We start from the raw sequence: 12,134 nt of genomic DNA, 5'->3' as shown, positions 1-12,134 counted from the left end.
AAGCCCCACTCCAGAGACTTGACCCGTGAGTTGGCAGTGCTGAGGGAATGCTGCACTGTCAGAGGTGTCGTCTTTCAGGTCAGAAGTTCAATTAATACTACACCTGTTCTTGTAGGTATAATGTGCTGTCAGCTATGGCTCAGTGGGTAGCACTCCTTGACATTAACGCAGCATTTAACTGTGAATGGCATCAAGGAGCCCGAGCAAAACTGGAACCAATGGGAATCAGGGAAAACTCTCCGCTGGTTAGAATCATACCTAGCACAAAGGATGTTGGTTGTGGTTGTTGGAGGTGTTCTAAACAAGTAGCTAATGAAATATTTTTTCTCAAACTATTTTCTCTATTTCCAAAATCTTTCCATAAGCAGACAGGGATTGAATTTTTCCTCCCTTAAACCCTGACTGACTTTAACACTGTTGTTAAAGTTAAAACAAAGAAGTAGGGTTTATTAACACACACTCATAAACTCAGGACGGGGTTAACTTGGCAGTGCAAGCTCAAAAACATAAGGATATGGGTAAAGGCATAAAGAAAAGGCAAGGACATTTACTAAATAGAAAATGAACTTAACTACAAACTAATGTGGGTTTCAGTTGAAACTGGAGTCTGTTTTAATTATCAGAAAGTCAAAAACTGGAGGGAACTGACTAGAAATGCCGAGTGGGGATAGGAGTCATTGAATAAACCTCTTCTCTTACACTTTCTTCTTCCTGCACTCTCGAAGATAAATTGAGGCAACTTAATTTCTGATGTCACCTTTTTTGACAGAGAGTAAACTGGGAGAGAGTGGATTTTTTTGCTGTTATGCAGACTGTTGCTTTTTAATTTTCTTGCTGTTTTGCAGACTGTGGCTTCTTTCTCTCTGCTTCTTGCAGGAAAGCCTCGGATGCAGCCTCAAGGGAAGCTGTGTTTTTGAACGAGCTGTTCCCTCAACTGATACCGGTTCAAATCCAGGCAGGCTGAAAAGGGTGGCTTCTGGGTCATGTGACTGGACCCCTTCAAGTAGTTGTCCCCCCTCCATATTAACAGTAGGACAAAGAAGTAAAAATTTAACATGTGTATAATAACAGTTGACAATAACACCCAAGTGCATAAAAACACAATTTACAGTTGGTTCTCATCTGTTCATGACAGAGGTCAATCATCTCAGTCCCAGGACATCACTACAGGGGTTCCTCAGGGTAGTGTCCTAGGCCCAACCAACCATCTTCAGCTGCTTCATTAATGACCTTCCCTCCACCATAAGGTCAGAAGTGGGGATGTTTGCTAATGGTTGCACAATGTTCAGCACCATTTGTGACTCCTCAGATACTGAACCAGTCCGTGCCCAGATTGCAGCAAGACCTGGACAACATCCAGTCTGTTGTTGTCTGGCGTACCGACCTCTACCGTGCAGAGGCTGAGTGCCATCTCTCAGACACTTCTTCCTACTTCCCCCTGGACCAAGGCCCCAACACCGAACATCAAGCCACTGTCTCCAGGACTGTCTGACCTCATCTCCTCCAGAGATCTTCTCTCTACAGCTTCCAACCTCATAGTCCCACAAGCTCCTTCCTAATATCCACCAACAGGACTGTCCCGGCAGACCCATCGTTTCAGCCTGTCCCTGTCCCACTGAATTTATTTCTTCCTACCTTGACTCAATCTTTTCTCCCCAGTTCAGTCTTTTCTCACCTACATCTGTGACACTTGTGAAACTGTATGTCATTTTGACAGTTTCCCAGTTCCTGGCCCTAACTTCCTCCTCTTCACTATGGACGTCCAATCTCTCTACACCCCCATCCCCTGCCAGGACAGTTTGAGGGCTCTCCTCTTCTTCCTTGAACAGAGGCCCAACCAGTCCCCATCCACCACCATCCTCCTCCACCTGGTTGAACTTGTTCTCACATTAAACAACTTCTCCTTCAAATAAAAGGTGTTGCTATGGGTACCCGCATGGGTCCTAGTTATGCCTGTCTTTTTGTGGGATATGTCGAGCATTCTTTGTTCCAGTCCTACTCAGGCCCCCTCCCTCACCTCTTTTTCCAGTACATTGTTGACTGTATCGGTGCCGTTTCCTGCTCTCGGCCCGAACTGGAAAACTTCATCAACTTTGCTTCCAATTTCCATCCTTCTCTCACCTTTACATGGTCCATCTCCGACACTTCCTTTCCCTTCCTCGACTTCTCTGTCTCCATCTCTGGGGATTGGCTGTCTACTAATATCCATTATAAGTCCACTGACTCCGACGGCTACCTTGACCACACTTCCTCACATCCTGTTTTCTGTAAGGACTCCATCCGATTTTCCCAGTTTCTCCGTCTCCGATGCATCTCCTCTGATGATGCAACTTTCCACAACAGCACTTCTGATATGTCTTCCTTTTTCCTCAACTGATGATTTCCCCCCCCCCCCCCCCCCACTGTGGTTGACAGGGCCCTCAACCGTGTCCGATCCATTTCCCGCACCTCTACCCTCACCCTTTCCCCTCCCTCCCAAAACCACGACAGTTTTCCCCTTGTCCTCACTTTCCACCACACCAGACTCCATATCCAAAGGATCATTCTCCACCACCTCCAGCGTAATGCCACCATCAAACACATCGTCCCTTCCCCTCCCCGTCAGCATTCCGAAGGGATCGTTCCCTCCATGACACCCTGGTCCACTCATCCATTACCCCCAACACCGCGTCCCCTCCCCTTCCCATACAATCACAGGAGGTGTAATACCTGCCCATTTACCTCCTCTCTCCTCACTATCCCAGGCCCCAAACACTTCTTTCAAGTGAAGCAGCGATTTACTTGTACTTCTTTCAATGTAGTATACTGTATTCGCTGCTCACAATATGGTCTCCTCTACATTGGGGAGACCAAACGCAGAGTGGGTGACCGCTTTGTGGAACACCTTCACTCAGTCCGAAAGCATGACCCTGAGCTTCCAGTCGCTTGCCATTGTAACACCCCTCCTGCTCTCTTTTCTGTCTTTTGTCCATTCCAGTGTTCCAGTGAACATCAACGCAAGCTCGAGGAACAGCACCTGATCTTCCGATTAGGCACTCTACAGCCTTGCGGACTGAACATGGAGTTCAATAATTTCACAGCATGACTGGCCATTTTTAATATTTTTATCTTTTTTATTTTATTATTTTTTTAAACCATGTGCCTGTTTTTTATGTGGCAGAGCTGCTCATTATTCTGCCTTTAACAGTCTAATGCTTTGTCTTTCACCACAAACATTAACACACTGTTTGCCTTTGTCCCAGGAGAGCTTTGTTATTTAATCTCTCCTGCCCTCTGCCCTTTCAAACCCCTTCCCTTTTATTCTATTCCCCACCATCCCCCTCCCCCCCGCCGAACCCCCTTCACTTGCTAAAAACCTAATTCTTTTCCACCCTTTACCAGTTCTGATGAAGGGTCACAGACCTGAAACGTTAACTCTGCTTCTCTCTCCACAGATGCTGCCTGACCTGCTGAGTATTTCCAGCACTATGTGTTTTTATTTCAGATTCCCTTCTTTCTTTTATAATACAACTTGGATTAACATGGTCAAAGAACATTTCAAAATATATTCCATATTATGTACAAAGTATTACATTGTGAGACACCCCTCCTTTAGCACTCCTAACAATTTCTTTTTACTCCCATTTGTTTTTGTGAAACAATCGGATCGTTGATGACTTGCATCTACCCATTTCCGTTTGGAGATTTCCTTTCTCTCCAGCATTTGTTTCAATCCAGCAAGGTCAATACGTAGTCTTTTCTCACTCACACTTTTTGTAGAGTGTACATTGTCCCACAATGAACTATTATCTACATGACATTTAATGGTATCATATCATCAGTATGTACCTTGTTCAGAATTTCACCCAAAATATTTAACAAATAGAACCCCATATCCACTGCCCCCACAAGACATAGTGTTTCTGCAGCTAAAGTGCTTTTAACGACCCATTTTATTTTCTTAGCCTCCCAAGCTAAAGGACAACATTTCCCATTTTCACCCATCAGAAATATTATGAAACCAGTTGTACTCTATTACCCATCAGCAAGATTAGCATCACTAAAAATTATTAGCTTCATGTTCTTTGGGTCACCTAAAGATGGGAATATTTCTCCAGACTTAGTTTTTTATTCTTTTAAAACGTTCTCAACTTTCAGATGTTTCATCATCATGCAGATCAAAACTAGCATGAGGACTAGTCTGAGAGCACAACCAGTTTAACTGACCAGCCAATCTTTGCAGTTGCTCAGTCTCTGCTTTAGATATATCATTATCTTTCTGTGATGACCTAACACGATTAACTGGGATGGGAGTAACACTCTGTAAATCGGATTGTTGATTTAAAGTTATTCCAGACTTAGTCTACATAATATCTAAACCAATATATTTAAAGACCGCACAAGCCTGACTCCCATCTTAAATTCTACCCTAACCTTATTAATAACATTTCTCAAAATCCACAGTACCACCCCAAAAGAAATCATCAAAATGCATCATGAAGATGTCTGAAAGTTTCTCTTTATGATGCCAATAAAACATTGCAGGATCTGCTTTTAGTTGAACACAACCAATTTTCAACAAAACAGACCTCACCGAGAAATACCACACCCTGGAAGCTTCACTAAGGCCTGAGATGCATTTGTTCAGTTTCCATAATTTTCCTTCTGTATCTGCTGCCTTTTTAGGTGGTTTCAGGTACACTTCTCTCTGAAAAGAATAACCTTGTAGAAATGCAGCTTTTATCATCAATAGATCTACACTCCCATGAATATGTGGCCAAAAAAGCCGAAAAGATTTACAAGATGACTTTTCCAGTTGTGGGAGAGTCCACTCTAACATGGGTATCACCCAGTTGCTCTTCAAAACCCCTCACAACCAGCCTCGCTTTAGCCTTATAAGTTCCATTGGAAAGGACCTTTTCAGTACAAATCCATCTATGTGACAAGGCTGCTGTCCCCTATCTGGGACCTCAGAATAGACTCCAAACTCTCTCCAACTCTCTAATTCCTTATGTTATATTTCTCTTATTGGTTTATCCTCTGGTTTATGGGCAGTCACTAAAACTTCACGATCATGAGGATTTCTGCTTCTAGTTCTATTCCGAGACTGCCCTCTAGCCTTAGTTTCATTGTGTACTCTGTTCAAACTACGGCCTCTATTAGCACTTTGATGTCTTTCGGAACTACTGCTGGAAGATCTCCCTCACACTTTATCGGAGTCTCTTTCTCCAGTACATGATTGCTTCCTTACACAAGAGTCATTTCCTGACCCACTATTGGAACTTGTACTGTGCTTTCTTACCCTCCACTCTTTCACCCCATTCTGCCAGTCCATGGCCCTGGCTTCTTGGCCACTATCTTGAACATTTAACCAATATTTGAACTTGCCTGTAGATTTTCCTGCACATCCCACAACTGTTGCATCATCCATTTATCAGACCCCTCTGGAATATATGTCACCTGAGTACCTAATTGGGCAATTGGTTTTTGGATGTGATAACTCTTTCCTGAGCATCACGATCACTCACATTACTATCCAACTCTTGATCTACCTTATTTTGTGCCTCAGGACCTTCAACACAAAACACATGAGTATTTGAGATACAAGGTGCCCCTTTTCCCTCTATTAGCTGCTCAGATTCTGAGATTTTGTAATCAACCCTGAATAATCGTGAGGAATGAACCTGAAGAGTTTGATTGCCATGCTTAATAACTACTGTCTTACCATCAGACCAATTACCTTACCAGGGCCCTTCCATTCCCCATGACCCTCTCTTTTATAATAAGCCAAATCTCCTGAACTAAATTCTGCCTCGGATGGGCTTATACAATGCCTCAGAGCTCTCTGAATATTCTCAGAGACCTCAATCTTGGTGACTTCAGTGTGTTGTCATCACCAAACCTGAAGCTGGTAGTACTTTTATACTCCGTAACCTTGTGTTGCTCCTCATTACTGAGTAGTGAACAGTGTTATCTGGATTCAGTCAGTTCTGTGTAAGTTTCTGACTGATAATGGAGGGGAATTTGCCAATGACGAGTTCAGAGACATGTCTGAAAACATGAACATTATGGTTATGAATACTGCAGCTGAAAGCCCTTTCAGCAGTAGGCTCTGTGAAAGGAATCACGCAATGGTTGATGAAATGTTACATAAAATCTTAGCTGACCAGCCAAACTGCAAGTTGACAACTGCCCTGACATGGGCGGTTCATGCAAAGAATTCACTTCAGATGGTTGGAGGACATAGTCCTGATCAATTGGTCTATGAGTGGAATCCCAAATTGCCTATTGTACTGTTCAAGAGTCCTCCTGCTCTGAAGGTGCTACAGTTACTTCCTTTTTTTCTGCACATTTGAATACTTTACAGGCTTTTATCAAGTGCACCAAGTCCACTCCTTAACCATTTCTCCATAATTAAGTCTACAATCACCCTTTTGTCCTTGCTATTTATTATTGTAGAAAAACTAAATCTAGATGCTAGGTCTATAAAATGTAGAATGAAAATATTCTTATCTTTGTCCCATACATTTAAATCCATGGAAACTACCTCGTTAAAATCACATGCCAGTTGAAGGCTGACAGTAGGACGTGATGGTGTCCTTCGACACTTTTTACAGATTTCACACTTTTCATTCATTTCTATTATCCTTGTATACTCTTCATCAATCACACCTGCATTCTTTAGCAGAATCTTTAATCTCTGACAAGAAGGGTGAGCAAATTGTCTGTGTAACTTGAAGGAAATTTGCTTTTTTATCTCTGATTCTTAACACCTGATTCCATTAATACTTCTGTAACACTCTGACTGGAAACATTGGGTTTTGTTAAGGGGATACAATAATGCCCTGATTGGATGAACTTCAAATTCACTGACATCCCAAAAACAATTGCCTTATCATGCTCCATATAAAGTTTCATCTATGCCTTTTTCATTGAAGGTTTACTCAACAGTAAAGGTATCTCACTGGAGACTACATCAATACTGATAAAGTGGCTTACCCCAGCTATTTTACATGGAATTACTTATCTCTTCAATGTGTTGTCATCACCAAACCTGAATCTGGTAGTACTTTTATACCCTTTAATCTTGTGTTGATCCTCACTACTGAGTAGTTACAGTGTTATCTGGATTCAGTCAGTTCTGTGTAAGCACAGAACAGTTGAATGAATCTGCAACAAACACATTCATCACAGGAATAAAACTCCTTGTGACAAGTACAATTCATTCAGATCCATCAGTATCTTCCTCTTTTGCCTCAGAATTCTCTGTGTCATGTGTTATTTTGAGGACTCCGCTGAGGGCCGTTCATTGCCTAATGATACTTTGAGTCACATCTGAAGCACCTATGAACTGTTCCTTGGGAATTCCTGGGATTCATTAGCCTATGACTGCTGTTCCAATTCTGTCTTCCACTGTAATAGTCAGACCTGCTAAAGGTGATTTCATCCTCATTCTTCCTGCCTTTAACTCTTGAATTGTACTTCCATATTTTCCACAATAGCCCATGACATTTTAGTTTTCTGTGCAAAAAATAATTTCCTAGTTTCCAACCTTCAGCTTTAGGCAACCATTCTCTGCCACTATCTTAAACTCCAGAAGGTTTATGATGGAAGGATAATGCTGGAGCCTATCTTTACTGTTTCACATTTATTATGCAGAGTAAAAGAATTACAAACATGAAGCTCCTCACTCAAAACCCTCCACCAGCCTCAATGAGTGTCTGCTTGTAAGTGCTCACATAAGACCCCAATTAACACCCTTCACCTGCATATAATCAAGCAATTGATACACAATTAACAGATAACATTATCAACGTCCTGGGCATTGCCATTGACCAGAAACTGAACTGGACCAGCCACATAAATATCGTGGCTCCAAGAGCAGGTCAGAGGATGGGAATTCTGTGGGGAGTTGCTCACCTCCTGTCTCCACAATGCCTGTCCACCATCTACAAGTCTATGGGCCCTGACAACATTCCGGCAGTAGTACTGAAGACCTGTGGTCGAGAACATGTTGCACCCCTAGCCAAGCTGTTCCAGTACAGCTGCAACACTGGTATCTACCCTTAACTGGAGGAGGTGGCTCCACAAATATCCCCATCCTCAATGATGGGGGAGCCCAGCACATCAGTGTGAAAGATAAGGCTGAAAAATTTGCAACATTCTTCAGCCAGAATTTCCAAGTGGATGATCCGTCTCGGCCTCCTCCTGAAGTCCCCAGCATCACAGATGCCAGACTTCAGCCAATTCGATTCACTCCACGTGATATCAAAAAATGACTGAAGGCACTGGATACTGCAAAGTCTATGGGCCCTGACAATATTCCGGCAATAGTACTGAAGACCTGTGCTCCAGAACTATCCGCGCCCCGAGCCAAGCTGTTCCAGTACAGCTACAACACTGGCATCTACCCGGCAATGTGGAAAATTGCCCAGGTATATCCTGTACACAAAAAGCAGGACAAATCTAACCCAGCCAATTACCGCCCCTGTCTACTCTCAATCATCAGGAAAGTGATGGAAGGTGTCATCGACAGTGCTATCAAGCGGCACTTGCTGAGAAATAACCTGCTCACAGACGCTTAGTTTAGGTTCTGCCAGGGCCACTCAGCTCCTGACATCATTACAGCCTTGGTTCAAACATGGACAAAAGAGCTGAACTCCAGAGGTGAGGTGAGAGTGACTGCCTTTGACATCAAGGCAGCATTTGACCGAGTATGGCATCAAGGAGCCCGAGTAAAACTGAAGTAAATGGGAATCGGGGGGGGAAAACTCTTCACTGGTTGGAGTTGTACGTGGCGCAAAGAAAGATGGTTGTGGTTGTTGGAGGTCAATCATCTGAGCTCCAGGACATCACTGCAGGAGTTCCTCAGGGTAGTGTCCTCGGCCCAACCGTCTTCAGCTGCTTCATCAATGACCTTCCTTCAATCATAAGGTCAGAAGTGGGGATGTTCGCTGATGATTGCACAATGTTCAGCACCATTCGCGACTCCTCAGATACTGAAGCAGTCCGTGTAGAAATGTAGCAAGACCTGGACAATATCCTGGCTTGGGCTGATAAGTGGTAAGTAACATTCACGCCACACAAGTGCCAGGCAATGACCATCTCCAACAACAGAGCATCTAACCATCTCCCCTTGACATTCAATGGCATTACCATCACTGAATCCCCCACGATCAACATCCTGGGGGTTACCATTGACCAGAAGCTGAACTGGAGTAGCCATATAGATACCGTGGTTACAAGAGCAGGTTAGAGGCTGGAGATCCTGCGGTGAGTAACTCACCTCCTGACTCCCCAAAGCCTGTCCACCATCTACAAAGCACAAGTCAGGAGTGTGGTGGAATATTCTCCACTTGCCTGGATGGGTGCAGCTCCAACAACACTCAAGAAGCTCGACACCATCCAGGACAAAGCATCCCGCTTGATTGGCACCACATTCACCAACATTGACTCCCTCCACCACCCACGCCTAGTGTCAGCAGTGTGTACCATCTACAAGATGCACTGCAGCAACTCACCAAGGCTCCTTAGACAGCAGCTCCCAAACCTGCGACCTCTACCACCTAGAAGGATAAGGGCAGCAAATGCATGGGAACACCACCACCTGCAAGTCCCCCACCAAGCCACACGCACCATCCTGACTTGGAACGATATCACCGTTCCTTCACTGTGGCTGGGTCAAAATCCTGGAACTCCTTTCCTAACAGCACTGTGGGTGGACCTACCCCACATGGACTGCAGCGGATCAAGAAGGCAACTCACCACCACCTTCTCTAGGGCATTTAGGGATGGGCAATAAATGCTGGCCTAGCCACATCCAACAAACGAATAATAAAACCTCTCACCTCTGAGTCCAAAGGTCATGGTTCAAGTACCATTCCTGGACTTGAGGACAAAAGCTGTTAAGCCAATGCCCTGTCTGATCTGAGGTGATGTGAAAGACCCCATGACTGGCATTTTGACGAAGAGCAGGGAAGGTAACCCTGCTGCACTGGCCAATATCTACCCCTCAATCAAATTGTAGAATTGTAGAAGTTTACAGCATGGAAGGAGGCCATTTGACCCATCATGCTCCCGCGGGCCAACAAGGAGCAATCCAGCCTAATCCCACTTTCCAGATCTTGGTCCATAACCTTGTAGATTACAGCACTTCAAGTGCAGATCAAGTACTTTTTAAATGTTTTGAGAACTTCTGTCTTTACCACCATCAGACAGTGAGTTCCAGATCCCCCACCATCCTCTGGGTGATAGATTTCCCCTTGAATCCCCTCTAAACCTCCTATCTCTTACTCTAAATCTATGCTCCTTGTCATGGACTGCTCAAACCCAGGGGAATAGGGCCTTCCTATCCACTCTATCTAGACCCTCAGAATTTTATACACTTCAATAGGTCACCCCTCAGCCTCCTCTGTTCCAAATAAAGCAACTCTAACCTATCCAATCTTTCCTCATAATTATAATTCTCCAGTCCAGGCAACATCCTTGTAAATCTCCTCTGTACCCTCTCCAGTGCAATCACATCTTCCCTATAGTGCGGTGACCAGAACTACACACAGTACTCCAGCTGTGGCCTAACTAGTGTTTTATACAGCTCCAGCATAAGCTCCCAGCTCTTATATTCTATGCCTTGGCTAATGAAAGCGAGTATCCAGTATGTCTTCCTGGTGACCTTGTTACCTGTCCAGCCACCTTCAGGGATCTGTGGACGTGCACTCCAAGGTCCCTCTGTTCCTCTACACGTCTCAGAATCCCACAATTTATTGTGTATTCCCTTGCCTTGTTAGCCTTCCTCCAATTCATTACATCAAACAGATGATCTGGGTCATTATTGCATTCTTCTTTGTGGGATCTTGCTGTGCGCAAATTGGCTGCTGAGTTTCCTACATTACAACAGTGACTACATTTTGAAAGTACTTCATTGGCTTTAAAATGCTTTGGGACATCCTATGGTCATGAATGCAAGTCTTTACGTTTTCTTTCTCCCGCCCCTCCCTCTATTCTGAATGGGAGTCAGTCCAGTGCTGTGGAAATGCAGGCGGATTTGGACGGTACAGGTTCACTAGACATGAAAGGAAGAAACAAAAACAAGAAATGCTGGAATCACTCAGCAGGTCTGGCAGCATCTGTGGAAAGAGAAGCAGAGTTAACGTTTCGGGTCAGTGACCCTTCTTCGGAACTGGGTTCCGAAGAAGGGTCACTGACCCGAAACGTTAACTCTGCTTCTCTTTCCACAGATGCTGCCAGACCTGCTGAGTGATTCCAGCATTTCTTGTTTTTGTTTCAGATTTCCAGCATCCACAGTATTTTGCTTTTATGAAAGGAAGAAAGTCAGGTTGATAAGAGCATGCAGAAACTAGTGGAATTCTGGATTTTATTAGAAGAAATATAGAATACAAAAGCCAAGAGGCAACATTCAAATAATATAAAACCTTCAGTTATTTTACTGTGTGCAGTTTTACATTCCATACTCTAGGAAGTAGGGTGAGGCTTTAAACTCTATGCTGATTCAATAGGACTGACTTGGGTGAGGAAATGTAAAGACTTGGCAGATAGGGTGGGATAGATAGAAGCAGACTGTTTCCAGTATTTATGGGGTCAAGAACGAGGGGCCAGAGATAAAACAAAAAAGGGATTTACAGCGAATTAAGTGCCTCTGAAGTGTACTCACTGTTGTAATGTAGGAAATGCAGCAGCCAATTTGTGCACAGCAAGATCCCATAAACAGCAGTGAGCTAAATCACACAATAATCTGTTTTAGTGATGTTGGTCGTACATAGATATTTGCTCAGGACACTGGGGCGAACTGCCCTGCTCTTCTTCGAAATTCTGGCCATGGGGTATTTTATAAGAATTCCACCTGAGAGAACAGACAGGCCCTCAGTTTAACATCTCTCCGAAACACTGAGCCAAACTTGAAAATAAGAAAGTCTTGCACATTTTGCAGTGTGACTGTAAACTGCTGAAATCAGTTAAAGGACATATGTAAAAGAATTTCCTTTTTAATATCTGGACATCTTAATAAAAATGTAGGACCTTGCTAAATATAAGAAGCATTAATCTTTAGATTACAAAGAAGATAAAATAAATGATATTTAAAAATGCCCTTCGAGCCTCGATGTTAAAGGTGAGTTAGGATGGATTTCAAATAAGTG

The 12,134-nt window shown here is 43.6% G+C and overlaps 1 protein-coding gene across 1 annotated transcript in view; it reads left to right on the top strand.

Moving 5' to 3' along the window:
* The window catches only part of LOC137364488 (uncharacterized), a 198,067-nt gene that overhangs the window by 155,016 nt on the left and 30,917 nt on the right, over positions 1 to 12,134 (top strand). The window lies entirely within an intron of this gene.

This window comes from Heterodontus francisci, unplaced genomic scaffold (genome assembly GCF_036365525.1).
Source record: "Heterodontus francisci isolate sHetFra1 unplaced genomic scaffold, sHetFra1.hap1 HAP1_SCAFFOLD_874, whole genome shotgun sequence".
Lineage (NCBI taxonomy): Eukaryota > Metazoa > Chordata > Chondrichthyes > Heterodontiformes > Heterodontidae > Heterodontus > Heterodontus francisci.
Note: the sequence above shows the minus strand (reverse complement) of the source record. Positions and strands in the feature narration are given on the sequence as shown.